The following is a 6,006-nucleotide window of genomic DNA, read 5'->3' as shown; positions in this document are numbered from 1 at the left end:
CTTGTGTGGTCCGGAATTCAAGCATTTGGATTTTTGGACTTCAACTGCATCAACTACCTCACTCCATGGTTTGAAACAAGATTTTTTTCATGAGAGCTAACTGAAGGGAGAATAAGCGGTACGCAATATCAAAGTGACATTATTTTGGTGGCAATAAAGGATGCAAATGGATCTTCTCAGCTGTGATAGAGGTCAAATGGTGTTCAATTAAATTTAAGCAAATTATGTAAAAGTTTTACTTGATTTAGTGTCTGATGTATAAAGGTTCTGTTTCTGAGCTGTACCTTTAAGGGGGAAGCATTGAATCTTCCTCTTGGGTTTTGGACCATTCTGTTGTATTACTTAATTTTTTTGAATATTTTATAGTTTTTCAGGTTTAGACGTGGTAATTTACAGCTTGGCAGCAATAATCGTTACCAGTTGACATCAATTAGCACTTATCCATGTCATATCTATAGAAATTTACCCCTTATACTCTTTTTCCCCAGCCCATTCCCTAAACACTCAACACACGGACAAGTGGGTAACCAAAAAAGACATTTAAACAACAAAACACCCAAAACATAGGGATAAATCGTATCTGGGAGTTGTGGGTCAGGTCCAATGCAGCAGGGAGGAACCAGGCCGATTTTCCCTTTATTCTTTGACTTTTCCTGGCTGGGCTAAGGCAGGGCCCTCATTTAGGGCGAGTCAGGCCATACCTTCCCCTCAGGTTGTAGGTAATCTCCAGGGAAACACCGGCTTGCATCTCCCTGCTCCATTGAGCAATGCTCAGGTAACGGATGGATTTCCAGGTAACCACTATGCACTTCCTGGCCAATGTGATCATTACAAATTGAATTTGGACAGCTTCATTGTAAGCCTTATGTCCACCATGTTACCCAGCAGGAACAGTTCAGGTTCCTGCTGGAATTCTTTATCGATGATTTTCCCTAGGACTTCACTTAGCTCTGCCCAGAAGGGCCTCACCTTGGTACATGTCCAGGTCATGTGTACAAAGGTTCCTGTCCCAATACCGCATCTGAAACACATCCGACAGTTCCAGCTTGGACCTTTTAGTCGTTTGGGGCGTTAGATACAGCTGGTGCAAGAAGTTGTATTGCACCAGCCTGTATCTTGCATTAATGACCGTGGTCATGCTGATCCGACACAAGTCTGACTCTTACCTCTGTTTCGCTTTATGAAGACCTTGTTTGGGTCCTTCCGCTATGCTGAAATTAATTTTCATGTGTTTCTCTTTGAATCCTGCTCGTGATGTTACTGTACTTTGGCAGGGTCATGTTTGGACCTAGTTTATCCTGGAGAAAAGATCTGAAGGTAGCAGTGGGATGTTTTATTTGACAATTTATACCTCTGTTTAAGCTGCTCAAATGTGTTATCTACCATCAAAGGTATTAAACAGTTTGGAGTCGGGGTGTTTTTGGAGACAGCCCCAATTTTATTCTTAAATATCGGTTAATGTCACTCCAAATTTAAATAATTTGTCTTAAAATGGGGCTGTCTGTTTTTCCAGATACTAATTTGGCTTTTCAATCAAGTCCTCTGCTACCGTCTCACCCAACAAGTGCAGTCCAATTTGTAACCACGACAGTAATTCTCAAAGAGTGAGATGTACCTCGACTGGGTTGCCCAATACTATTTTTTAAAGTCTGGAATCCGTAATCTGCCCAGACAAGTCCCAGGTCAATTTTTTCATAGAGACCTGGCTACCTTCCCATTCCATAGTCGTGAGAGCAATGCTTGGAAAAAAAACCATTGGGCAATGCCACAGGCAAAATGTGAGATACTGAAGTCTTGGCAATACATTTGTTTTTATGCAGTTGACCCTGCCACCAACGTTATGGGCAGGGACATCCATCTACTTGTCGTCCTCGATTCTTCTCAGCAAGGGGATATAGTTTAACTTGTATAGGTTGTTTAAGTCATTATCAATTTTGGCTCCTGGGTACTTAATCCTGTTTTGGGGCCACCTTAGTTAACTTTTTTTTTTGCATTGGCTATTGTTCCCTCCAATGAAGTGGCATAATCTCATTTTATCCCAATGTATTTTGTATCCAAAGACCCCCAGTCTTCCAGAGTAGAGAGCAGCTTGGGCAATGAACTTACTGGGTCTGACAAATATACCATCAGCAAATAAACGGATTGTGGCGGCACACCACTAGGCAGGCAAACTGGCCCCACTTGTAATCCACGCAGCGGGGCAGGTGGCCAAAAAAAGGGGGGGGGGGTAGTTTCCCCTTTTCAGCACAGGGCTCAGAAGCCCGCACTGGGGGACCATGTGATGCCCGGGTGATGTCAGCGTCCCCCAGTGCGGTTCTCAGCCAGGTCCAGCCCAGGAATAAATTAGTTCTGCTCACTGAGCTCAAACCGTCTGGTTGTGTGTTCTTTCAGTAGCAGTGTAGCTGCCGCTACAGGATCTTGTGTTCTTCCTGGCCTATTTGAAATCCTTTAATGTCTGGATCCTGACAAATGGCCTCAGCAAACAGCTCCATTGCCAGTATGAACAGAGCTGGAGATAGCAGACATTCCTAACTGCTTGATCTTGTGAGTGGGAAGGCTAAAAAAATCAGCCCATTGGTCACAACTTTAGCCTTGAGCATATGGTATAGCACCCTTATCCAATTAATAAAAGTTGGCCCTAGCCCATTTTCTCCAGGACTTTAAAAAGTCTCAATCTATCAAATGCCTTTTTTGCATCAAGAGCCACGGTGAGACCCCTCTCATTTCTAGTTTGCACCAGATGCATTATGCTTAGTAGTTTGCCTACATTATCTGCTGCCTGTCTTTTTGCTCTCGATCTGTAATAAATTTTCTCCTCCCCTCCCCCCCCCCCCCCTAGTAAAACCACTTTCAGGGTGGCCGGGTACCTGATTCTTTCTGTTTAGTCTTTTTGCTGGCTCCAGCGCCTTTCTCGCCTTTAAGAGTCACACTGATATCGGAGCCCTGTCCTGGTATCGTAATAATTTTACCCGGACAGAGCACCATCTCAGTCCAGGGCCTGGCTTTGGAAGGAGGGAACCTAGATGCCCTTTCTACCTCCACTCTCTCCCCCAGTGCACCTCCCCCAGCATCTTGGGGATCCACTTTTGGGGAAAAAAAACATATGGGGTTCTGTCCCTCGGACCCTTCTCTCAACCCCAGTATTTTAATGTTGTTCCTCCTACTGAATTTTTCACGGGAATCTAACTTCCCCCTCTGAAAGTTGAATCATCATATGTGGATAGGGTGGTGAAGATGACATTTAGTATGTTGGCTCTCAAAAAATCAGTATAGAACACAGGAGTTGGGAAGTTGAGTTGAAATTTTATCAGGCATTGGTGAGGCCACATTTGGAATATTGTGTACAGTTTTGGTTGCTGAATTACAGGAAGGATATAAAGTTACAGGGAAAGGTTGAGCAGGCTGGAACTTTATTCCATGGAGTGTAGAAGATTGAGGGGTGATTTGATAGAGGTATTGAAAATTTTAAGGGGGACCAGATAGAGTCACTGTGGATAGGCTTTTTCCATTGAAAGTGGGAGAGAATTAAACAAGAGGACATGGATTGAGAGTAAAAGGAGAAAAGTTTAGGGGAAACATGAGGGGGAAATTTCTTCACCCTGGTGGGGGTGTGAATGAACTTCCAGCAGAGGTGGTAGAAGCGAGATAGATGTTAATATTCAAGGAAAGGTTGGATAGGCATATGGACGGAGAGGTGTGGAGGGTTATGGGCCAAATGTGGGTCAGTGGGTCTAGGTGGGAGATGTTTGGCACGGACTAGTAGGGCCAAACTGCTGTAAATGGTTATACCTGGTCCCCTTCTTTCATTAGGGTGTCAATTTTCCTCCCCATATTATTAATAATGACCTCTGTTGCCCCCACTCTTTCCTCAACCTCTGATACCCTTCCCGTTAATCCTGTAAGGGCCCTCTGCATTTTATCTAGCTTTTTCCTCATATCCTCAGCCCTTTTATCCATAGCAAGGGAAAGCCTTTCAGAATATCATACCAGGAGGGTTCTGAGCCTCGCTGTGTGGTTTGCCTCACTAAGGTTTTCCTCCTGAGCCTCAAGGCTCATCGGGTGCTCCCTTCTGCAGGTCCATTGCTACCTGTGGCCTCACCTCCTCACACTTGCTGCTGCCACTTTCCTCTTGAGCTGATCCAACGCTGGCCCCTCTGCTGAAATTCACCTCCACAGCCGATCTGACGCTGCCTGGCTCCTCCTGGCCCACTGCACCACTCGACCTGAGCTGGACCTGCCGCTGAGACCTAGGTAAGCGCTGCTTTCCTCAGGGTTGAGTCCGGTAACAGTGCCCCTGACCTCTTCATCCGCTGGGTCGCATCCATCTCCGCAGCACTCTACTCCCCCGATTGCAATTCTTGCGCCCGCCGGGACTGCCACTCGGATCTTGCGCACCACCGGGCTGCTCATGCTGTAGGGGGGTGGGGGGTAAACACTGAACCTTTATCTCCATGCATTGCTTGATACAGGTCTTCCTCCTGCTGTCCGAAAGCCTGGGGCGATATATTCTTTAAGGGCTGGGTCCTCCTGCTTAGCGGGCTGCTCACTTGAAGTGGCCTTTCTTTTAGTGGGCCTCGATGTGGCCTTGCCATGAGGGTCCTCCTCATTGGTCTTCAGCTTCAAAGGTGGTGCTTTACCGTTTTTTTGACGTGGACTTTATTCGTAAATTTTATGTTCTTGGTGTGTTCCACGTCCTCTGATTGTATTCAGGTGATTCTTTTGGAACTTTCATTAATTTTCTCTTGCCTCCTACTTTCTCCACATCACGTGACCTCTCCTGTTTATTCTTAAGCCCTTTGCTGCTTTGCCTTTGAGGAAGGAGGTACACATCTTGGTTTGAGATTTTCCACAACCAACTGAAGTTTAAAAGTGTGAATTAGCTTGGAACTTGCATACACTTACACTTAGCATTTTGTGCATAAAAACTCTGCTTTAACATGCAAATAAACAGGTCTATTGTACACTTTCTTCTGATGCTTTATTTCTGCACATTCAGAATGGTATTTTAGAAGCCCCAAACTCGGTTCCTGCAGAGAAATCATTCTTTTGTCTGATTAATTGTTTTGCTTTTTGTCATTACATTTATCCCTAGTGTAGATTCCTGTACTGAGTTATCCAAGATCTGATGGAACCAGAGCACCTCTCAAAAACAGCTGAAATATGCAAACTCCATAGATAGTGATCAAGTTAAATCCAGGGACTTGAAGTTGTGAGGAACCAATACATGCTACTATCTATTTAATGAAATTACTGATTTATTTGTAATCTCAGCTGCACCCACTTGAACTTCATTTACCTGTTAACATCTTCAAAATTGATTACTCAAGATGCTGAAACACAAAGGAAAATGGTAATATTTAAATAAACCAGTAGAAGCAATTTGCATTTTTTAACATTGTTTAAATATTGCTTCCCAAGATGATGCCCATTTATATCTTCTGACATTAAAAATGAATCATTTCCTTCATTTATTTTCATTCTGAAACAATTGTAAGTGAAGAATGTTCAAAATTGAGGCAATGAACAAGAACTTTAAACAGTTAAAGAATCAACTGCTAAGTACAGGAGTGCGCTGCTTAAGGCCCCATTGGGCAACATCTGACCACTTACGATGGAGTTCAGTCAGAAATCTCAGTGGGATATAGCGGACCTGAAGAAGGGAAATGGAAACTGCAAAAAGAACAGGTGCAGAAAAGGTTCACTGTTGACGGCTGAAGAGATGGACCCAAACACTGAACACTTTTCACTGATTGAGAGAAATGCTCATACAGTATTTGCTGCATATAAAGAAATTTTTGAAGAAAAGAAAGAGAAAATTACGCAAACCACAGTGGACATATTCCTGAGGAAGTCAACACCTCCCCCAGAAGAGTCTCAACCAGGACCTTCAGGCATTATGGAGCAAAACTTAATCATCGGAGAATATTCAACCTGAAACTCTTCCAGCGAAACACTATGAGGAAGTTGAGAACAGTGATGTGATGTTCCCTGATCCTCTTTGTTAAA

This window comes from Narcine bancroftii, chromosome 1 (assembly GCF_036971445.1).
Source record: "Narcine bancroftii isolate sNarBan1 chromosome 1, sNarBan1.hap1, whole genome shotgun sequence".
NCBI classification, from domain to species: Eukaryota; Metazoa; Chordata; class Chondrichthyes; order Torpediniformes; family Narcinidae; genus Narcine; species Narcine bancroftii.
The sequence above is the reverse complement of the archived record's forward strand: the minus strand, read 5'-3'. Positions refer to the sequence as shown.